We start from the raw sequence: 24,674 nt of genomic DNA, 5'->3' as shown, positions 1-24,674 counted from the left end.
TAGATTGTGTGACTAAAGGATGTCTGCCACAAGAGCATCTCTGATTTCCAATACTAGATCCTTCATGGAGAGGGCAGTTCATCTGTCACAGCGCAATCGGTAGAGTCACTTGGCTTGGTAATGGGAGCATAGGAATTGCTGCTCAGCTCAGACACAGTACGTGCAGTTAGTGAGATATCCTGGCTCTGACAGCGTCTGGCTGCTTTGGAAGTAGGAGCACGAAACCCTGCTGTAGCAGTGATGGGATAACCAACCCCCAGGAAAAGTTTCCTCCTAACCCCCGTTAGTTAGAGGTTGAATCTTGCTCTGAAGCAGGAAAATTTCTCTCTCTTCCAAAACCTGTGGGTTTTTTTTTTTTTAATATTGCTTAATCTGGTCACACTGGGTAGATCAATGTGTAAGCAGAGTTTAAAAAATGTATGTGTGTTATATAGCGTCTAGGAGCCCCAATCATGGAACAAGATTCATGGACTGCTGTGCTAGGGGCTATACAAACAGAACTAAAATGTTGTCCCCCAAAGCACACAATCTCAGTAAGTGTGTGCTGCCGTTGGTTTTTATGGACGTGTATATAAAGGCACACCAGCAGAATCACTAACAGTAATCAGATCTTTTGGGAATGCGTGTTGCATTAGTGAATTTACCCACTGGACTGGATTCAAGTAGGTGGCTAGCACTTTGGTGTTCATTAAAGGTCTGTGCAGAGTAATAGAATCTTGTTATGAAAATTGGTCTAATTTTGAGATGAGGCAGAGTGAGAAAAGCAGACATTTTACTGTAAATTGTAGGTAGATAACAACAGAAACTCAAATATTAGAAGAAACTGGGTATCGTGCAAACCACACACTTTCACATCACTAAAACAAGAGCCGTGATCGCATAGAAACATGAACCTCTCTGCAAACCACAGAAAGTAAAAGGGAGTGCTTCTCTTTCATTATTGATATAATTGCTTTTTTTCTTGATAGGAGAATAGACACCAAATGTTCTTGAACACACATACAAAGGACCAGTACTTTGGTAACTTTAAGGGCCAGAATCTATCCACAGAAAGAGAGGCTATTTAAAGCGATGGGTTAGCACGGCCTGCCTAATGCGCCGAATTGTGCCTCTGATATTGAGTGTGTTACAATTCCAATGAACATTTTCCAAAGCCATGTCTGGTATCTTTCAGCAGCTGTTCCAGAACATTTCTAACCCTGGAGGGTAAAGCCTATGTTTGCAAGTGACTAGTGAGTTTTGGTGCTTCTGTTTTAGGATGCCCACTTGGAGACACCTTGTAAGAGGGCCTGATGTTCAGAAAATTCTGAGCACCTCCCTTCTGAAAATCAGGCTTTTTAAGGTGTGTTGGATTGGGCATCCAAAAACACGATGTTTTCAGAATTGCTAGTCACTTCTGAACATCCTTTGCCTACTTTTTGAGTCAGTCATTTAGACCTTTTTAGGGCCAAATTTTCCAAGAAGCCTCCTCATTTGGGCCTAGAAAACATGCCAAGATTTGTGGATGCAACACCCTGTGTTTGTACACCCCACCAAGCATTTCTAAGTGCAGAGTCCCTGGTCCTACAATCAGATCAGCATGGGTGGACACCTGACAGGTTCAAAGAACCTGAATGTATTAGTGAGGCATGATTTTCCTTTGCAGAAGCCATGCCGGTTAATCCCTGTCCTACCATAAGTGGGATAAAATTACTGGGATTTGAGGGGACGTGAAGCTGAAATGTTTGCAAAGGACTTTGGGATTCTTGGCTAGAAGTGAAAAGTGTTTTTTCCTTTGAATGGGCAGCTTGTCCTAAAGACCCAAGAGAAGGAAAGATGGAGACAACCTTTAATAACATGTTTTTGAAGCAGTTCACTTCTGTTAAGAACTATTTTTGCTACTTAATGGCTCATGCACTTCAGAATGGCCTAGAGATTTGCAGAAAAGGTCACTTCCAAGAGTAACTAATAATAATAGGAGGGAAATTTCTCTTGATAAAGCTGTGGCTTTTGCTTATGTCACCTCAGTGATTCTTTTGATGTGAGGAATCTTTGGCTGAATTCCCCCAGCTGTTCACTTTACCTTTAAATCATGTTCAGTAACTTTCCTGTTTATTGATTTGTTGAAGCCACTTTAAAAGATTTAATTCATTTTATTGGAGCCAGGATGAGGGGAGACTCTAACTGGCATGAACATGCTTATATGGTTGAAGGGAGGTCAGTTCCACAGGGAAATGGCTTGATAGCAGTTGTCCAAATCAATATATCGCCAAGCATGTTCCTTTTAAGGAAATTTTCCCTTGAATTGTCATGCAGTCCCAAGGCACCAAAGGCCTTGAATGAGCCCAGATAAAATCCAGCCTCTCAGAAAAGGTGTGGACGCATTGGCTTTGTGTCTCCATTGCTGGGCCACTGGGAGAGGGAGGCTGGCTTTTATTTTAGGGAGCTCAGACCCAAACCATCTGCAGTGTGTTCGGAATGGCTGCACCATAAGATTTGATGCAGTGATAAAATGAAATAAGTTTTTCAGGGAGGCTTTATCAGCGGTGCAAGAAAAAAAAAAGGGGGGGGGTTTCTTTCATTGTCTCCCCTCAGCATTTCCTCACAGCTCATAAATCCATCTCTTAATAGTCAACATCTTGATAACATTCATTTGCCATTTCAAATAAACCAGGAACACATTCCAAACAATCTGACAGGCTCTGACTTCTATTAGGGGAAGAAGCAAAGATTTAGGATGGGAAATTTGCTGATAATTTGATCAGGGCTCCTTCCTTAAAGGATTTACCACTTGTTGTTATGGATATGGCAGTAACACCTGGAGTTGGACAATGATATATTTAAAAGACAGTCACTTTCCCAAAAGAGTGGATGGGGGAGAGAGAGGGAACATGAATAAACAGAAACGCGGGCATGTTTCCCTGTAGATTAGCTGTGCATGCAGCATAGCTTGCTCCATAACTGGCGGTTATCTATAAGCATCATGACAGAATAGGGTTAAAAGGTAGCAGTTGAGTGTCCGAAGTAGTTTTGTGTCCAGTGCTTTAATTTCAGTTCTGCTCTGTTTTGATCAAACCGTTGCCCCACCAAGGACTTCACGAAGAGGCGGATAGGCCGTACCTTCTCTATAAAGGGTGCTGTTTCACGAGCATTAGATAGGAATACCTTGCACTTGCACAAGTGCCTTTCATAAGCACTGCGTATAGCGGTTAAATATTACTGTTCCCTCTTTATGAATGGATGGGCTGAGCCCCATAGAGGATAAATGATTTCCCCAACATTACATGCCAAGACAGCAGCTGAACTAGGAACAGAACCCAGGAGTCCTGACTCCCAGTTCCCTGTTCTAGTCACTGAACTGTGCGTAATTAAAGATTGCCTTCCACATCCCAGAAATATTCGGTCTGTTCGCTCCTTCGCCTTTGTATCACTTTCTCCAACCTTCCGAGTCAGAGTTGGGTGACTAACATAATATATAGATGTAGATCCTCTGTAGATGGCTGACTCAGAACACAACTCCGTGTATTTATCTTTGGTTGCTTGTATGCCCGCCCTATGAAATGACGTTCTGAATCGTATTACTCAAAGAAGCGCACAGTTTCCATTGTCAAATGTAAAGAGCTAGCCAAATCCCAGATTAATAATGTGCCTTCCTAACTTCCCCTGCAGTTTCAATTTAATGTCGTGCTTCCCTGCTTCCTGTCCCAAACTGTTGTGCTGTTAAACAGGTGCTGTACAGCAGCCCAGCGATGGTTACTCCTCTGTGGTAGGGTGAAATGATTCTTGCCTCTGAGAGTTTGTAAGACACTTTGCGATCTACTGGGATGGAAAGCTTTGTTTGTCTGAGCTGGCGTTTTTTCACAGTGCTTCACTTTCACTGCTTCTCTTAGCTATGTCTGTTTGCATTACATCTCAGAAAAACGTCACTTGTGCGCTGTTTTGGTCGCTCACCAGAAGAGCGATTTGTATTCAAATTAATGTGTTTTATTGTGCTAGAACTACCCCGTCACTATGCACTAATGAGGAAAGGGAGATTGAGACATGGGCTGAACAAGATTATTATTCCCCTTCTGATTTCAGAGGCTTTCAGGGTGGAATTTGGGAAAGGCAGGAGATTTTAACCACTTAATGTTGTAGGAAAAGTCTAAAATTAATCATTTTAGGAACATGGGCATTGCCAGACTGGGTCAGATAATCGGTCCATCTTGCCCATTATTCTGTCTTTGACATTGCTTAGCCCCAGGTACTTGAGAGAAAGACACAAGAACTTTTGCTGTGAAATATGAGGCTTTGTAGTCCTTCCAAAGCATTTTAAAATCCTTATTAACATAATTGTGTATTTTCTCATTACCCATGTAAATGTCCATTCCTTTTGTGAATCCGGCTATGCTCTTGCCCTGAATTGTATCTTGTGGCAATGAGTCCCGCAGGCCAATTGTACATTGTGTGAAAAAGTACCTTTGCTGTAGATCTAGGAACCAGATACCAATTTCTAATGAGAGTGCTTCATTTTCTTCAGAGTAATTGGTTATTACCCTCCGGAGATTATCGTGCCATGTGCGTTTCTGTTGCCATTATTAAGAAGTTATCGTGGCTGATCCTGTCCAAACTTGTTCAAAAACAGAAAGATGTGGTTGTTAAAATTCCAGCTGTGGGGTTATTTTAACAAATAAAGGCCCACTCATTTTAAAGTTGCTACCTGTTCTTAAGAAAATAAGTGTCGAGACCTCCAAGGGAAATGTTATACTAAAGGCACAGAAATTTGGGATGCATGTAGCTATGTAACCTGCATCGTAGGATGTGTGCTCCCCGACGTAGTGCAGCCCATCACTCTGGAACTGGTAACGATGGTGTCTCGCGTACAAATATATAAAACTGGATTGAACTTTGCTTTTGAAAGGGTACCTCGTCTGTTGCTCTGGATAAAGGGGTAGGAGCAAGAGTCAGGTACCCCTGGTTTGGGGTGACCTGGGCTACTAATGCTGTACAAATGGAATCCCTGACAGATTTTAAGTTTTTGGTTTTTTCCTCTCTAGGTCTTCCAAGTTGAACTTCATCATGTGAGAAGATCTTGGGAAATTAGAGAAAATCCTCTTTCCTTTTCCCCCTTCTTCCCCAGGGGTTTGGTGAAACTAGTTTAATGTTTGTAAAACACTTGGAGATCCTCAGATGTGGGGATATACATTTATATAAGCACAGAGGTTGAGAATTTCAAAGCAGTGCAGGGGAGCTAGCCACGCAGCATCCATTAATTTTAATGGACGCTGTGTGGCCAATTCCCCTGCATTCCTTTGAACATTTCAACCACAATATTAATAATATAAATCACTCTCTCTGCGGTGACTGAAGAATTCTTCTTTTCTGATGCTGTAATTAGAGTCGTATATAAATATCTTCAAGCAGAAGAGTGGAGTCGCTGTAAGAAGCCTTAATAACTGATAGTAGATTTGCTCACCTACAAATATACAGTGGTGGCTGTGCAAACTTTGCATGTGGGCTCTTGCCATAACTCTTTGATTTAGCTTCTTGGGAGAAGCTTGGAACTGGGATTACAAAACCTCACTGCTGTTCGCTTTGGACTCCTATTGTGCCATCAGTAACACCCACTAGTGTATGCGTGTGTCTACAGAAGGATGTAGGTGACCGTCCTTAGAGTGACTGTTCATTGTAGCAGGTGCAGGTATTTCAGTACATTAGTTTCCATTTCAAGCATTGCAGAATCCATCCCCATCTGAGGTACTTATCTGGCCTCCATCACCATAGTAGCTGATCACCTCATGGTCTTTAACATATTCATCCTCACAATACCCCTTCTTAGGTAGGGAGGTGCAATTATACCCATTTTATAGATGGGGACTGAGGCACAGAGAGTGTAAGTGACTTGTATAAGGCTATTCAGGGAATCTGTGGCAGAAGTAGGACTTTGAACCTTGATCTTCTAAGTCTCCTGTAGCACCCTAACCACTGGTTTGTCCTTCCTCCCTTACAGAATATTTTCTGTACAGGTCACTGTCTTTATCCAGCTGGTACATGGAGAATGGGATGAAGTATTGCTGTAATAATGTAATCAACCTCACGCTTGTCTTTGTCCCTCATTCTATGCTGCCTGTTATGCTTGGTACAATTTCTCCTCCTCTTGGTTTCCAGTACACTACTCTCTCCTCATTCACATCCCTCCTTCCAGCCCATTTCTTCTGTGAAACCTTCTTGTGGTAATCTACCAAACAGAGAAATTCGGACAGGACCTCTTTGGGGTTTGTCCTTTCTAGTCAGCTGGTCTTTTTTTAGTTTTCTCTCCTAACTGTATTTGCCTAATTTAGGGCTGTAACTCAGGCAAAATTCCTGTTAACTTCAATAGGTGAAAGGACTTGCAGTGTAAAATGTAGGCCTCTTGCAGCAGTGACCATATTGTCTTCCGCATGCTTTATGGCACCCTGTGCTTGGACAGGGCTTTATCCACTAGAATAACTCTGGCTGAGCCAGTGTAAGGAGCATGCAGTAACAGAATCAATGCCTGCAACAGGGTTAGTTGCACAATGGGCGTGTTTAGCTAGATCTAGCCCTGTGTTAAATCAAAAGCACTGACAAAGAACAAAGAGAAGCTGCCAGTGCCCATAGCCAGTGTTGCCTCCAGGAACTTAGATTGCTCGCTTCCTGCCTGCCTGACATAGCATGGGATCTTGTGAGTGAGTGGTGTGGGAATTTAGGGCGGTTCTCATACAGGGATGGAAAGGAGCCCCGGGGGGCAGAAAAATAAATGCTTGGTTCTTGGTCCAAGAAAGAGGAAAACGTAGCACTGTAGAATTGTTGCAACCTGTATAGCCTGCAGATATTTTTTTTCTTTACTAAATGCCATTGTCACACACATAATTCTGATGCCAAAGGGAAGGGGAAGGTACAGCAAAATGGGAGAGAAGGCTGCTTGCAGGAGAGTCATGCGCACTGGACCAATCACGTCATACTTCTCTTTGTCCTTGCCATATTCATTTAGCTGCAGGTTTTTGTTTTTGGACCCTGTGATAGGGGATGCTAGATACATCTGTCTAGGTCAGGACAGAGCACACGTTCTGGTAAGGCATGTTACTTACGATGTCTGAAATCAGCCCTTTAAATAGCACACTCAACATCTTAGTAATGTACTGAATATACCTTGATAAGAAACAGTCTGACTGAAGCACTGAATTTATCGTAGTGGATCTTCTGTGACTCATCAGGAAACTGAAAGCCTGGAGAAAAGATCCACCCCCAGTTAGTACTTTTGATGAGACAGAAATTAGTCTTAAATGGAAAGAAATCAAATTGCCCTGTGATAGTCTCTAAAAGGTCCCAAACCATGAGCTAATATCTAAGTGTTTGTCCTCATGCTTACTTGAACAGTCCAGCTAACTTGACTCCTGTCAGATGAAATGAACGATGCTTCCACCTACATGCATTCAGGTGAGACAGGATAAAGGTGAGTTGGCAGACCGTGTGCTGTGAGAGGGCATTTAGTTGGATAATGGCTGCAGGCTGCAAATGCTGTTTCAGCGTAGTCTGTCTTGGCCTACTCGATGCAAACGTGCAAATATATGTAGCTCCTCCAGCATATACTACTTTTAATCCTGAGCGCGCTTCATGAATGAGAAGTAAGCAATGCTCACAACATCACTTTGAGGTTGGAAGGCAAGCGTTTGTGATCCCTGTTTTACAAACTGGGAACCCGCCGTAAAGGGGCCCTAGTGGAAATCAGCATAATTGCTTGAGGCTTCTAATTCTAAATAGGGCAAGCAGCCCTGCTTTGGCAGGGAGGTGATGCAAATGCTCGTATGGGCCTTCTCCATCACAAACCTCTTTGCTTAGAACTCAGGAGTCCTGGGTTTCCAGTCCTGTTTTCATCACAGCCCTCCCTTGTACTTTGCTTATGTGGAGAACAGGTCCTGAATGGAACATGAGCGACGAGGCTTTTGCTTGGCTCTAGTGATCAGGCTTGTGTGCTATCCGTGTTGTTATGATGGATTTTACAGACATTGGTAGGGTTTTCTGCTGTGTGTTTGTTTTACATTACGGCCTGTAAAACAGGGACTGCAACTGACCAGCATAACCACTTGTGCTACCTGGCGGGGAGGTTCTGTTCTGTGCCTAGCCCCGGAGGAATTCTGCCAGAGCCAGCCTCTGACTGCCATAATTTGGGACCGTTGTATTTAAAGAAGGCATTCCCTTGAGGTACCATCCTTGTGTTAATTGTTATGAATAGAATCTTTGAAGGTTTCCTTTTAGTTTATAGTGCAGACCTTTTACATTGGCCTAGAACCATGTTCTGGCAGTAGAGCGGCTCCCCATCGTTAGTACGTAGGTGGTTGCTGATGTGTTATGCTTTTATGACTATTAACCTTGGTTCCTGCTTCCTACCTTCATGATGAGTCACGCTGTCAGTTACCAGTGACCACTGGTGCCTCCCTCTGCTTCAGTGACATGCACTGTAATCAGCAGTGGAACCTGTCTTGATGTGACCTCTGGTCTCAGAGGTGCGAGAGTAACCCAAGTTCTGTTGTGACTTAAGCCACGTGCAATGGGGAGTTGAAGGAACTAGCTAGCAGAGTTGTAACTGCCTGCCACAATCCACAGTAGCGTGGAAAAGAATGTTGGCACATCTGCTGAGGATGCGTTCTGTTGCCGAGAGAGCTCAGGAATGCGTTGCTGGACACTTTTATGCCCTAAAAACCTCTTTGATTTATTGAGCGGAGATAACCATTATCTCTCTGTTTTTGGGACCATGCTTCAAATGCCGATGTTGAGAAGAGGGGTAGGGAAAACAGTTACCAAATACCTGTTTGAAAACAAAGCCCTAAGTAATGTAACTTGACGGTTTTATGTAGCCTCTGGTGAAGTCACAACAGTGCTGCGTGCTTAGCAAAATTAACAGTTCCAACTCCAGAAATATCAAATGAAAATGTGCAAAGCATCCTTTGATCTCAATCAAATGAATCCATTTGTGTCAAGGGAGAGGAGCCATACTGGTGAATTATCTCAAGAGGACATGTGATTTGTTAGAACAGAATCTGTAGTTGTCCCAAACCCGTAGCTGTGACAGCTTATTGGCGTAGTCCGAGATTTTCAAAAGTGGCAGGCGAACATTAGGCTCCAAAATCCATATTTTGGCACCTGTGTGATTTTCAAAAGTGCTGAGCATGCATCTCCTCCCACTGTAGTCAATGGGAACTGTGAAGTGCTCTTCATTATTAAAAGTTAATCACGTCCGTAAATATGGATTTTGGAGCCTAATTTTAGGTTCCTAGTTTTTGAAATCTCAATTTCAGTTAAGGCTAGAGGGTAAAATTTTCAAAAAAGCCAAAGTCCCATTTTCAAAAGAGACATGGGCCCAGATTTTTTAAAAAGTATTTACGTGTTGCTCCTTAAAGGTATCGAGATGTTCCAACATCTCACTTGGGAGCCTAAGTCTCATTGGCTTTCCTTGGTGTTTAGAAGCGTAAGTGCCCATGTCACTTTTGAGTGTTAGCACTGTTAAAATGGGTATTAGAGTTGTAAAAATGTGCTTAGTGTTTAGATATTATTGAATGCTTGTAAATTGCTACATGTGTTAATCTCACTTACAATGTGTGTGTCCCATGTTGTAAGGTGGTAATATTAGTGTTTGCATGGTAAGGGCATGTCTTCACTAGCTTTGTGAAGTGGTTTGAGCATTGGCCTGCTAAACCCAGGGTTGTGAGTTCAACCCTTGAAGGGGCCATTTAGGAATCTGGGGCAAAAATTGGGGATTGGTCCTGCTTTGAGCAGGGGGTTGGACTAGATGACCTCCTGAGGTCCCTTCCAATCCTGATATTCTATGATTCTGTGATCAAAGAGGACAAAAGACTTTGCTGATTGCTCCCCTTCCCAGAGGTGCTGGAACAGTTTGTATAGCAGGGGGTGCTGAAAGCCATTGAACCAGACTGTAAACCTTGTACATAATGGAATCCACTTCCAGTCAGGGGGTGCTGCAGCACCCCTTGCACCCCTAGTTCCAGCACCTATGCCCTCTCTTCTCGCCCCCCCCCCCCACCAAAAAACAGGAGATATACAAATAAATACCTCCCATCAGCTGAGCTGGCAGCTCAGAGGAGGGGGAAAGGGCATTAAAATTCCTGAAAACTCTGTGCTGCTTTGACTCTGGAGGGCAAGATTTCTAGACCTAAGCAAGGGATCCCCGCTGCTTAGCCTGGGTTAGCCCTGAGGGGGACATACAGAGCTTGCGTATTATATAAAGGCCTAGTATCTTTTGAAAATTAAGACTGTAACTCATTTATGCGTGTATTTTTACCTGCTGTCACCTTCTAAATAACTCTTCCTTCCTTTCCCTGGTTAATACATCTTTCAGTAGAATTGGCTCCACGTGTTGTCTTTGGTGTGAGATCTAAGGTGGGGTAAGTGATTGGTCCCCTTTGGGACTGGGAGTAACCTGAATATTAGGGATGTAAATAGCTTTTAAAAAAAGTAAATGTTTAAACTATTACAATTTTACTGGTTAAATGTTTAACTGCTAGGCTCAGCTGCCGCCCCGCGTGGGGTCCCAGCTGTCACCCCGTGTGACGGCTGCTGGGACCCCGGGTGCGCGGGGGGAAGGCTGCTGGGACCCCGGGTGCGCGGGGGGAAGGCTGCTGGGACCCCGGGTGCGCGGGGGGAAGGCAACGGAGTCCCACAGCAGAGTTTAAATATGATCCGGAATACCTTACCGACAAGACTGATGCTTATTGGTTAACTGGTTAACACTTTACACCCCGACTGAATATTGCTGTGATTTTTGGTGTAAGGGACCATCCATCACAAAGGCAAGCTTGCCTAGACTGGAGTACCCAAGGGGACTGTCTGTGACTCCGTGGTGTTAGGCCTGAAGAGTTTACACTTGACACTTGGTGGGTGAAATCTAAGTATAGAACTCAGCCAATTTGGGGTTTGTGCCCTATCCCTTTAACCGTCTGCCCTGAGGTTAGTACTCATGCTCTTGACCCACTGCAGGATAGCTTGACAGTTGTATCTCACACAAATCCATCCAGTATCCCTTTGGTCTTAGCCTTGCTGGCGTGTTCACTGTCCCATGGCCAGAGTGCTTTAGGAAGCAGTAAGTTAGCTCCTGGCGGTGCAGTGACTGTGTTGGGAAATGTGGAGTCATTCTGTGCTGCCAAACAGCTCCTCTGCAGTGCTGGGATCTGAAAACTTGCTTATGTTGACAAAAGGGACGGTTGGAAAAAAAAATCCAAGTTTTGATGACAATTTTGGAAACTCTGAGATTTTGCTTCAAAAACAATGGGGGAGATTATAGTTTTTTGTTTTTTTGTTTTCAGTGAATGTTCTCCAACCATCTCTCATTAAGAGGGATTTGTTTTTGGCGTGTCTCCATTATGGGTGCTCTTCAAGACCCATATCTTATGACATGGGAAATACAACCTAGATGAAGCTACTATACGTTGGTTGCAAAATTGGTTGGAAAACTGTTCCCAGAGAGGAGTTATCAGTGGTTCACAGTCATGCTGGCAGGACATAATGAGTGGGGTCCCGCAGGGATCAGTTCTGGGTCTGGTGCTGTTCGGCATCTTCATCAGTGATTTAGGTACAGAGAGTATACTTATAAAGTTTGTGGATGATACCAAGCTAGGAGGGGTTGCAAGTGCTTTGGAGGACAGGATTAAAATTCAAAATGATCTGGACAAACTGGAGAAATGGGATGAAATTCAATAGGGACAAATGCAAAGTACTCCATTTAGGAAGGAACAATCATTTGCACACATACAAAATGGGAAATGACTGCCTAGGAAGGAATACTGTGGAAAGGGATCTAGGGGTCATAGTGGATCACAAGCTAAATATGAGTGAACAGTGAACGCTGTTGCAAAAAGAGCGAACATCATTCACTGGAATGTTGTAAGCAAGACCTGAAAAGTAATTCTTTCACTCTACTCCTCGCTGATTAGGCCTCAACTGGAGTATTGTGGCCAGTTCTGGGTGTCACATTTCAGGAAAGATGTGGATGAAGTGGAGAGAGTCCAGAGAAGAGCAACAAAAATGATTAAAGGTCTAGAAAACATGACCTCTGAGGGAAGATTGAAAAGAAATTTTTTTTAGTCTGGAGAAGAGAAGACTGAGGGAGGACGTAACAGTTTTCAAGTACATAAAAGGTTGTTACAGGGAGGAGAGAGAAGAATTGTTCTGAGGATAGGACAAGAAGCAATGGGCTTAAATTGCAGCAAGGGAGGTTTAGGTTGGACATTAGGAAAAACTTCCTAACTGTCAGGGTGGTTAAGCACTGGAATAAATTGCTTAGGGAGCTTGTGGAATCTCCATCATTGGAGATTTTTTAAGAGCAGGTTAGACAAACACCTGTCAGGAATGGTCTAGATAATATTTAGTCCTGCCATGAGTGCAGGGAACTCTAGATGACCTCTCATGGTCCCTTCCAGTCCTATATTCTATGATTTATAACAACAACATCTGACACTGGGTGCACAGAAATTCTGTCTACGTAAATGATTAAGGCTGTTTGGGGCATGACGCTGGAGGGAATGGGAGGTTTTGTTCAAAGAATGTCAATGGCGTTTCAGACTAATTGGAAACCTGATCACTAATTAACATCGACACTGATCAGATTAACATTGAGTGTCTCCTGTTGCCTTCTGTGTCCAGATGAAATTCATGCATTCTCTCAACCAGTGACGCTTTACGTTAGGTAAGGAGGATGAACAAAGATTGATCATAGGTGGATGGATGAGATTTCCAGGAGGGAAGGGCCTGAAACTTACTGCTAAAGAAGTCAAGTTTTAGGTCTTTCTGAGATTTTTATATAAAGGAAATAAAACCTGAAACCTCCTAGCTGGGACCGCACAGCGGAGTCAGCATTTTTGGAGTCATTGCTCAAAAAAGCAGCACTTCCAACACCTACCCTCCCACCCAACACCCACAGCTGAACTTTCAGCACTGCAACATTGTGTTTGGAGTTGTGTGTGCTGAGAGCAGAATCTGCATGTACTGCCGTGTGTCCTGCTTTCGACCTTTGCCAAATCTTCTCCTCTGGGCAAGGGGAAATGGGTAGCTCGTGCCCTGTAAATCTCTTGTGTGGGCAGGCTCCGTAGCATTCATGGGGCTAGAGGACTGGCTCCTCCCTTTCCCCTCCAGTCTCTTCTAAGCTGGAGGCAGCCCCCAGTGCTGCATGGCTAAATGTTGGCCCAGCAGTGCCAAGCAGCCATAGGCTGGTGCCACAGGAGTGGCTGCGGTTTGTGAACAGGTGATCTGCGGGGGTCAGTGTGCAGAGCAGCCGGGCTGGGGTAGCACCAAGCTTCCAAGGCGTTCGCACGTACAGTTGGTGTCGCAGACTTTTCGGGCGGCAGGGCTCACTTGTGCTCAGGCGTGCACCCCCTTGGGAATTCCCCTGCAGGGGTTTATTCCAGTCATGCCCCTTCCTGCCAGGTGCAATTGTAGGCAGGGGAGAGCTTGTTGATTGGCTGTAGTCCTGCAGCGTTAAGAGTTCACCTGCCCTGTTGAGTGACACTGAGATCCTATGAAAGGGACACGACTTTCCTGCGGGTGGAACTTCCAGGTGGAACTTCCAGGCTCCGGGACTGTATGAGCCCCTTTGAAAATGCCTAGTGGGTGCAAACAGCACCAACACCTAGAATTGCAGAGACAAAAGCCACGTGGTTCTTTTGTTCATCTACTTGATTTCTTTACTGTCTGCCATTTGCAAATCTAACCAGAGGGTAACACATCAGGGTAGAAAGTACAGTGCTGCTATTCCAGCATACCCAGTCAATCCTTGGGCCACCATACTTGCTCTCATGTTACAGCACCGTAATGTGTATGTTATAGACCTAAACCCAGAGAGGATCTGCACAGTACAACATGCAAAAGCAAATAGGAGAATGTGAGTATGTAAGAAATGTGAGTGTGAAAACTAGGCAAATATCTGTGGTATGTGGCTTTTTCATGTGTGACCTTTTCCAGTTATGCGTCTATCTGTCATAAATACTTACAATGGCCCTTTTCACTGCAGCATGTAAGTGCCTCACAGTCTTTATCCTTGCAGCACCCCTGGGAGGTAGGGCAGTGCTGTAATCCCAATGTACAGATGTGGGACTGAGGCCAGAGACAAAGGGATATGTCTATACTGCAAAAAAAAAAAACCAAATCAAAACCAACGGAAGAAAAACCCCATTGCAGCGAGTCTCAGACCTTGCTGAGGCTATGGGGCTTAAAAGAGAAGTGTAGATGTTCCTGCTTGAGCTCTGGCTCTGAAACCTGGCAAGGGAGGTGTTTTTTTTTTTTTTTTTTTGCAGTGTAGACATACCCTGAATGATTTGTCCATCACAGGGAATCTGGACGAAGTTGGGAATTGAACCCTGTTCTCCTATGTCCTAGGCTGGAAAACATGACCTGTGAGAGAAGATTGAAAGAATTGGGTTTGTTTAGTCAGGAGAAGAGAGGACTGTGGGGGGAGCGTGGGGGGCTGGGGGAATGACATAACAGTTTTCAAGTACATAAAAGGTTGTTACAACAAGGAGAAAAATTGTTCTCCTTAACCTCTGAGGATAGGACAAGAAACAATGGGTTTAAATTGCAGCAAGGGCGGTTTAGGTTGGACATTAGGACCCCCCCCCCCAAGTTTTGTTCAACATCTTTATTAATGATCTGGATGATGGGATGGATTGCACCCTCAGCAAGTTCGCAGATGACACTAAGCTAAGGGGAGAGATAGATATGCTGGAGGGTAGGGATAGGGTCCAGAGTGACCTAGACAAATTGGAGGATTGGGCCAAAAGAAATCTGATGAAGTTCAACAAGGACAAATGCAGCGTCCTGCACTTCGGAAGGAAGAATCCCATGTACTGCTACAGGCTGGGGACTGACTGGCTAAGCAGCAGTTCTGCAGAAAAGGACCTGGGGATTACAGTGGATGAGAAGCTGGATATGAGTCAGCAGTGTGCCCTTGTTGCCAAGAAGGCTAACGGCATATGGGGCTGCATTAGTCGGAGCATTGCCAGCAGTCAATCAAGGGAAGTGATTTATTCTCCTCTATTGAGCACTGGTGAGGCCACATCCGGAGTATTGTGTCCAGTTTTGGGCCCCCCAGGACAGAAAGGAAGTGGACAAATTGGAGAGAGTCCATCAGAGGGCAACGAAAATGATCAGGGGGTTGGGGCACAAGACTTATGAGGAGAGGCTTAGGGAACTGGGCTTGTTTAGCCTGCAGAAGAGAAGAATGAGGGAGGACTTGATAGCAGCCTTCAACTACCTGAAGGGGGGTTCCAAAGAGGATGGAGCTCAGCTGTTCTCAGTGGTAGCAGATGACAGAACAAGGAGCAATGGTCTGAAGTTGCAGTGGGGGAGGTTTAGGTTGGGTATCAGAAAACACTATTTCACTAGGAGGGTGGTGAAGCACTGGAATAGGTTACCTAGGGAGGTGGTGGTGGAATCTCCATCCTTAGAGGCCCAGTGGTTTTAAGGCCCAGCTTGACAAAGCCCTGGCTGGGATGATTAGGTGGGGATTGGTCCTGCTTTGAGCAGAGAATTGGACTAGATGACCTCCTGAGGTCTGTTCCAACCCTAATCTTCTATGATTCTGAGTTTCACCTCACGTAAAAACTACTTGCTTACAAAATCAGGCATAAAAATACAAAAGTGTCACAGTACACTGTCACTGAAAAATTGCTGACTTTCTCATTTTTGCCATGTAACTATAAATCAACTGGAATATAAATATTGTACTTACATTTCAGTGTATAGTATATAGAGCAGTATAAAGTCATTGTCCATATGAAATTTTAGTTTATACTGACTTTGCTAGTGCTTTTTATGGAGCCTGTTGTAAAACTAGGCAAATCTCTAGATGAGTTGATGTACCCCCTGGAAGACCTCTGTGTACCCCCAGGGGTACGTGTAACCCTGGTTGAGAACCACAGGACTAGATGACCGCTGAAGGTCCCTTACAGTCCTATGATTCTGTGATCATTTTATCCATCACTTCCATGGACGCCCACATGATGGTTTTTGCCATCGTAGAATGACTCGTTTGGCCACCAGATTGGGTGCACCTGCTGGGTGAGGATAGCGCCAAAGCTTGATTCCCTGGCACCCAACGTCTGAGAAGATTTAGCCCCCGATGCCTGTTGTGTCTGAGATCTCAAAAAGAGTCTCTCGCGTTTTCCCTCAAATTTAGTTTTGCAGCAGGGGTTGTCACAGTAACAAGATCGTCTCCCATCTGCTCCTCATGTGGCACCATGCGCGTCGCTAAAATATTTTTTTATTATGGGTTTAGCCAGCGGTAACCATGGCGATTAGACTTATCATGCAGCATTTTTCTTCCAAGTCAGTTTGAAATGCTGACAATTAGATACAGTACGCTTCAGAGATCCATCAGTCTCTTTGTTGTCTTGACAACCGGGAGTATATTTAGAAATGTAACAAGTACATGGAGTTCAATTGCACTTTTGCTAAGACGTAGCTTTGTAGCTTGAGTATTGAATACGTGGCTTGTAGGTCCAAGTGTACCGGGGGCTGTGCGCTGTGCTCATGCTGGACTCCCTGGCAAAATCCTGCTGCCCTCCTCCATGGCTGTAAAGGGGCTTCTCAGATTCAGTAGACAGTGGGATGAGGTCCGCCTCGTCCGCATGCCAGCATTGAGCTACCAATCATGGTGGAGAGGCAGTGGTAGGGTATAGGACAGTGAGTCAGGAGATCTGGGGTCTGTTCCCGGCTCTGCTACCAACCTGCTGGGTGACCTTGGCCAAATCACTTCCCCTCCCTCTGCCTCAGTTTCCTCTGTCTGTCTTAACTATCCACGTAGCAAGAGACCTGTCCTGAAGAGCTTAGTGAGTCTGTACAGACCGATCTCACTCAGGGCCTCTGGGCACTGCTGTGATATAAACCGATAACAAATATGGCTTCCACCACCGTAATATCTGTGGTGGGATCTGGGGCAGGACTGGACATGGGTGAGTATTTGTTGCAATATGTCTCCTTAGGTCAGTTTCTTCTCCCTCTCCTCCCGCACAAAGCAGAACTGCATAGTGCTTCACTCCCCTGTGTGGACTGCAGCTTAGTTCAGGGCGTGAACTCTGCCCCTAGGCCATGTTGCCATACTCAGATTTTTAGATAAACTGTGCTAACAATTGGGTGGAGTTTTGAGTTACGATGACCATAGCCTTGTGGGATATGACCAAAGCATAGGTGTACTCAAGAGAAAACATGTATGTAGGTGAGCCGGGCTTCAACCTTAGCATCTTCAGCATTATAGCAAAGATCTCTACAATTTTAGCTTCAGAGGCAACTCCGTTAGCCAGCAACAGTGGTAGGCTGTTAATCACTTATAAAAGCATGACAATAATTTTTTCCCTTGTAATAATGATGATGATTCCTCTTATCCCCTTTCCATCTGATTGACATTGAATTCACCCACTCCTCTCTTTTGAACCCACCCGTAATTAGTATGTTGAGCAAAACATTTGAGGCTTTCTCCATTGTGCGCACAGCAAAGAGAATGGGCTTTTTTGGGCTTGCGAGTGAGTGTTCACACACATATTTGTGAGTGTGTGCCCCAGTACAAAGCTCTGGTCTGCACAGACCGAATGGACTCGGAGCTCCATAGAACACAAAGGGAGGCAAATGGACATAGCTGCTAGCAGCATACTGATCTTGATATTGGTCGTAGCCAGTGCTCCTGTCCATCACAGTCGTTACCCCCAGTACAGCAGATGGATTGCTGCGAAACAAAGATCTCTGTGCAAAGGTGTCTGCAATGCATCCAACATCGGGACCTGAAAATACCCCCTCCTTTGTCAAAATATTTCCTGGTGAAGCCTCTTCATTCAAGGCAAAAACGACCTGCAAGCAAAATAAACCCAAAGAACCCAATTAATTTGCATGCAATCAGCGAGGATGTCAAATGATTCCTTGTGTTGACGATACTCCTGGCAAATGCTGATATGCAAGGAAATTAAAATCAGACAGGAAAATGGCTCAAATGCTACCCCCCCCCACTATTTTATTGACTGAAATCAGAATGCTCACTGATGTAAAGGGGAATTTGTGCTGCCCATAGGGGTCCCTTTCCAACGCCTTCTCTCACAGGGCGCACACGCGTGTCATGGAGTGCTTTCATTGCAATGTGAGCTGGTTGGCCCATTTTAATTTTCTTGTGGGTCAGCCCCAGGATACTGTGGGAGGGACTTCATGTGAGGAGGCGGGGCCTAGATGTGCACATTTGAAGGGTCTGATATAAAGCTTGTTTTGCAGTGTAACATGCCTAGAATATTTCACATTGCTTATGAGGTGCAGGCTGGTTAGAAAGGAGACAGTCCTCTTGGTGATCAAATGTCTTCCTTTGGGGATGAAGGATGAGCTTGAGACTCAGGGCACTGGGCTGGGACTCAAGACCTGGGCTCAGTTGCTAGCTCTGCTACAGACTTCCTGTGTGACCTTGGAAAAGTCACTTAGCCTCTCTCTTTCCCAGATAGGGATTGGTAAAATGAGGTATTCTTCACAATGGTATGGTCAGCATGAGCACATTAATGTTGGTGAAGCTGCACAGACGATATGGTGATGGGGATAGTAAAAGTATGGCGATAGACCGACATTTAAACTGTATCCAGTGGTTATTGAGAAAAATGGACAAGAAAATACTACGGGCCGGGGGAAGTGAGTATATGTAGCCATTTAATGAGGTATAAGGGGAGGAGAGGATGGAATGTATTTTTTTTCAGTTTACTTGTCTCAAGACTACATCTCTTATTAACTCTGTACGTATCCAGCTTTGCTCAAGAGGTTTCCCTGCTCTTTTCCAACGGTGCCATTTTTCCTGGGCCGTGTGGCTAAACACGTAGCATAGCATCTCGTTAATATCATCTCTCTCGAGATGCTCTCTTGCATTTGCATGAGGATGAAGTCAGCTAATCTGCAATGCCTTTTCGATGTCTAAAGCCCATGGTTTTATGATCCTAATCCATTGTTCAATCTCCACACCCTGTCATTTCCCTGCTTTCCATATTTTTGCAAGAGGAAGTGTTTAAATCTTGGCCAACTGGGCCAACAACAGTTTGACTAATTAAATTCTGTCCTATCTCATTTTCCCCTGCAGCTTCATTTGGATACAGAGTTCTTCATTTTCCCTGTCTTTAAAATTGTTCTGTACTGTTGCTGTGTGCTGTTAAATAAGCATCACAGTCTGCTCCACAAGTGGGTGCGTTTTGCCAGTGGATGAAGGCCTCTTTACCCATCATCTGTAAAGCTTTTGAAGATCCTTTTGGATGAAAATACGTGTAAAATGTTTAAACTAATCCAAATTCGGCTTCCTTTTCTGATCTGTTTTGTCTGCCTTAACTTGAGTTTTAAACCAATCTCTTTGCCATAGTATCAGAGTGCCTTTCTCCTCCCCTGGTCCCTTTTTCTGCAGCCTTTGTTCATTCCCAACCCAAAACTGTCCTTGGTGAACGATACCTCGGGCCTCCAAAAAGAACGACTATTGTCTTCTTGCCCAGCAGGCACTCATAACTCAGTTTTATTTTTTGTGTTCTCTTTGCTGCCCACACCATGTTGCAGGGTTCTCCCTTCAGCCAGTTCACAGATCTAAAGCTGAAATCACAACTGCATGTCCTCACAAATCTGGTGAAATATTAACACGTGCTTTCAAGTGTTCAAAGCTATTGGGATTTTATTTTTAAATACAAACACAACCCAAAGATGTTGGTGAATCTTGAAGCATGATTTAAATAAATTATCCAAACTAATATGGCAAAGATCCTGGTCTTTGGTAGGAGATATTTAACTTTGGGAGAGGGGATGGGCTGAGCTGAAAAGTTGATAGGCCAGATCCGAAGTTCATAGAATCATAGAATATCAGGGTTGGAAGGGACCTCAGGAGGTCATCTAGTCCCACCCCCTGCTCAAAGCAGGACCAACCCCAACTAAATCATCCCAGCCAGGGCTTTGTCAAGCCTGACCTTAAAAATTTCTAGGGAAGGAGATTCTACCACCTCCCTAGGTAACGCATTCCAGTGTTTCACCACCCTCCTAGTGAAAAAGTTTTTCCTAATATCCAACCTAAACCTCCCCCGCTGCAACTAGAGACCATTACTCCTTGTTCTGTCATCTGCTACCACTGAGAACAGTCTAGATCCATCCTCTTTGAAACCCCCTTTCAGGTAGTTGAAAGCAGCTGAGGGTGCAATCCACACCATCCTCCAGATCATTTATGAAGATATTGAACAAAACCAGCCCGAGGAATGACCCTTGGGGCACTCCACTTGATACCGGCTGCCAACTAGACATGGAGCCATTGATCACTACCTGTTGAGCCCGACAAGCTAGCCAGCTTTCTATCCACCTTATAGTCCATTCATCCAGCCCATACTTCTTTAGCTTGCTGGGAAGAATACTGTGGGAGACCGTGTCAAAAGCTTTGCTAAAGTCAAGGAACAACACGTCCATTGCTTTCCCCACATCCACAGAGCCAGTTATCTCGTCAGAGAAGGCAATTAGATTAGTCAGGCATGACTTGCCCTTGGTGAATCCATGCTGACTGTTCCTGATCACTTTCCTCTCCTCTAAGTACTTCAGAATTGATTCCTTGAGGACCTGCTTCATGATTTTTCCGGGGACTGAGGTGAGGCTGACTGGCCTGTAGTTCCCAGGATCCTCTTCCTTCCCTTTTTTAAAGATGGCACTACATTAGCCTTTTTCCAGTCGTCCGGGACTTCCCCTGATCGCCATGAGTTTTCAAAGATAGTGGCCAATGGCTCTGCAATCACATCCGCCAACTCCTTTAGCACTCTCGGATGCAGCACATCCGGCCCCATGGGCTTGTGCTCATCCAGCTTTTCTAAATAGTCCCGAAACCACTTCTTTCTCCACAGAGGGCTGGTCACCTCCTCCCCAGGCTGTGCTGCCCAGTGCAGTAGTCTGGGAGCTGACCTTGTTCGTGAAGACAGAGGCAAAAAAGTACATTAGCTTTTTCCACATCCTCTGTCACTAGGTTGCCTCCCTCATTCAGTAAGGGGCTGGTCTAAATCAGCCTAACTTCATCAACTTCAGTGGAGCTATATCATTTGAATCCAGTTTAGTCTCAGGCCAGTGCATCCAGATGCAGATCTAAACTTCTGCAGAGTTTAGGGTTGTTTGATTTGGTCCGATGCAGAGGGGATGCCAGCAATGAAGTTCAGCACTAGATCCAAGCTCTCTACAAAGTTTTAGGATCTGGGCTTTTGATTTGGGCCACTCTCTCCCCTTTTTTCAGACCCCTCTAAAAGACTCCTTGGATTAGGACTAATAATGAAAATGCAGTTTATCCTCTGAAACTTTCCACAGACAGGCTGGGCGAATGGGCACGTGCATTTGTGTAATTTGCCACCGGTGCCCGTGGATTTTTGCTTAACTCCATTGGCTGTTCAGATTTAAATTGTAGATCTGCAGCTTTCACTTTACTTTCGCGTTCCAGCCAAGACGAATGCAAAGCTACTGATGCAGAGCAATGAGCTTGTAACCCCGTGAGGACTTGAATTTCCTTTCTCCAAAAACAGATGCGTACAGTACAGCACACATGAGACGAGGCCCGGTGCTCACTAGCCCCGCTGTGTGCGGTATGAATGATACATCAGGCATTCGTGTTTGGTCACAGTAGGGGCATTAGTTTAGAGCAGTCTCAATATGTAAGCAAGACTGAGCCTTTGAAGTCTTCAGTCTGCATGCTACATCAGATGGTGAGCAGACAATGTAACAGGCACAGAAAAGTCCTCTGCATTCATTTCCCCAATAAAAACAAAAACCAACCAACCTGTGAGCACATGCTGCCTGCTCTGCGGTTATGTTTATCTGCTTCTCTGCTGTTACTTAATCCAGGTTTATATCGTCTTTAAAATGTTAATGTACATTTTTTGCTCATGAGCCAGATCCTGAGCAAGCTTCCTCCTTGCATTATATTCTTCAGTCCTGACTTGATGCAACCAACTGCTGTTTTAGTTGTTTTCACACCCCTTCCTCCCTTGCTCAGGGTGAACCTCATTCTTCATAGAATCATAGAATATCAGGGTTGGAAGGGACCTCAGGAGGTCATCTAGTCCCACCCCCTGCTCAGAGCAGGACCGATCCCCAACTAAATCATCCCATTCTTGGTGGCACCTTGTGCCATTCCAATATGGGGGCTCTTCTGAGCAAAGCATGTATACCAATCGTCTCGTGGTTCTATGTAATGTGAGCAAATGCTGGCTCAAGAACTTTGTTGGCATCTCATCTTAGTTATCTTCATTTCTGGCTCAAGGATTGTGAGGAGAGACTCCAGCAAAGGCACCTCTACTTCTGACTTTGTAGATTTCAGAATAGCAGCCGTGTTAGTCTGTATTCGCAAAAAGAAAAGGAGGACTTGTGGCACCTTAGAGACTAATCAATTTATTTGAGCATAAGCTTTCGTGAGCTACAGCTCACTTCATCGGATGCATAAAGTGGAAAATACAGTGAGGAGATTTATATACACACAGACCATGAAAAAATGGGTGTTTATCATACACATTGTAAGGAGAGTGATCACTTAAGATGAGCTATTACCAGCAGGAGAGTGGGGTTGGGGGAGAGAAAACCTTTTGAAGTGATAATCAAGGTGGGCCATTTCCAGCACATTTCCAGGAGTTAACAAGAAGGTCAAACTGGACAGTCTCTACTGTTCCTCAGACGAATGTACATGGCAGAGGGGCATTGCTGGCACATGATGGCATATATCACATTGGTAGATGTGCAAGTGAACGAGCCTCTGATAGTGTGGCTGGTGTGATTAGGCCCTATGATGGTGTCCCCTGAATAGATATGTGGGCACAGTTGGCAACGGGCTTTGTTGCAAGGATAGGTTCCTGGGTTAGTGGTTCTGTTGTGTGGTGTGTGGTTGCTGGTGAGTATTTGCTTCAGGTTGGGGGGCTGTCTGTAAGCAAGGACTGGCCTGTCTCCCAAGATCTGTGAGAGTGATGGGTCGTCCTTCAGGATAGGTTGTAGATCCTTGATAATGCGTTGGAGGGGTTTTAGTGGATCTCTTGTGTGGACTAGTCCAGGCTGAGGTTGATGGTGGGATGGAAATTGTTGAAAACATGGTGGAATTCCTCAAGGGCTTCTTTTCCATGGGTCCAGATGATAAAGTTGTCATCAATATAGCACAAGTACTCTACATGGAATTCCACCATGATTTCAACAATTTCCATCCCACCATCAACCTCAGCCTGGACTAGTCCACACAAGAGATCCACTTCCTGGACACTACAGTGCTAATAAGCGATGGTCATGTAAACACCACCCTATACCGGAAACCTACTGACCGCTATTCCTACCTACATGCCTCCAGCTTTCATCCAGACCACACCACACGATCCATTGTCTACAGCCAAGCTCTACAATACAACCGCATTTGCTCCAACCCCTCAGACAGAGACAAACACCTACATGATCTCTATCAAGCATTCTTACAACTACAATACCCACCTGCTGAAGTGAAGAAACGGATCGACAGAGCCAGAAGAGTTCCCAGAAGTCACCTACTACAGGACAGGCCCAACAAAGAAAATAACAGAACGCCACTAGCCGTCACCTTCAGCCCCCAACTAAAACCGCCCCCCACCCCACTCTCCTGCTGGTAATAGCTCATCTTAAGTGATCACTCTCCTTACAATGTGTGTGATAAACACCCATTTTTTCATGGTCTGTGTGTATATAAATCTCCTCACTGTATTTTCCACTTTATGCATCCGATGAAGTGAGCTGTAGCTCACGAAAGCTTATGCTCAAATAAATTGGTTAGTCTCTAAGGTGCCACAAGTACTCCTTTTCTTTTTTTGACTTTGTAGAAAATTTGAACCCAGATACTGAGACTTGAAAGGCCCTAGAGGCCTGCATCAATCCATGTTACATGGAGTCATGTCCTACTGGTACCATGTTAGATTCCAGTCACTCTTGGCTGCATGATGTTGGTCTCTAGAGATCCACTTATCCTTGCACGTCAGCACATGTAATGGCGAGGGATGGCTTGGGGAAATGAAGCACTGTTGTTGCATTTATGCAAAACCTTTCACCAGTATCAAGTTGTTCTGGAGAAGAAGGTAACAACTAACTTTCATAACAGGGCAGCCTGAAAAACACTGAAAGCACAGAGGCGAGCTTGGTGTGGAGGGTGGTCAACAGGTTACCAGCATTGAAGGCCACTGGTTGAAAAACAGCTCACGTTTGTGGTGACTTAATCTGTCACGTTTGGTGGCTGTTCGGTGGCCTATGTGAAATGAGTTTGATCTCAATTTTAGTTCTTGTTGGTGTCCCTGTGGCAAACTTACCACCACATATGGCATTAGCTGATGATTCTAGAAGGGAAGCTAAGGACTAGATGGAGAAGCAGTAGCTTTTTCGTCTCGTTCTCTTCCCCCCACCGCCTCCCCACCTGAAGGGAGTCCCCACCGACTCAGGGAGAGGAGGCATGTTAAGGGTTGTTGGCAAAAGGCTGTCTTTTGGGAGTTAAAGAGAGGACTTTGTTAGCCAAGCCACTGCCTTTCACCATCTCTAAATCGATTTAAAACAAATAGCTTCTCCCTCAAATAAACCCTATCTTACTCTAGCGCTAGTTCAGATTTAATCTCTCCAGAGAGAGGGTGAAAAGCCTTTATGTGGAGGAAAAAAGGGACAGACGGACATGGGACTTGTAGTAAGGGAAAAGGCTT

At 44.8% G+C, this 24,674-nt stretch overlaps 1 protein-coding gene across 7 annotated transcripts in view; it reads left to right on the top strand.

Annotated features, from left to right (window-relative positions):
* The window catches only part of LPP (LIM domain containing preferred translocation partner in lipoma), a 423,204-nt gene that overhangs the window by 114,050 nt on the left and 284,480 nt on the right, over positions 1-24,674 (top strand). The gene's annotated exons all lie outside the window — the stretch shown is intronic.

Source organism: Natator depressus, chromosome 9 (assembly GCF_965152275.1).
Source record: "Natator depressus isolate rNatDep1 chromosome 9, rNatDep2.hap1, whole genome shotgun sequence".
Lineage (NCBI taxonomy): Eukaryota > Metazoa > Chordata > Testudines > Cheloniidae > Natator > Natator depressus.
The sequence above is the reverse complement of the archived record's forward strand: the minus strand, read 5'-3'. Positions and strand labels throughout refer to the sequence as shown.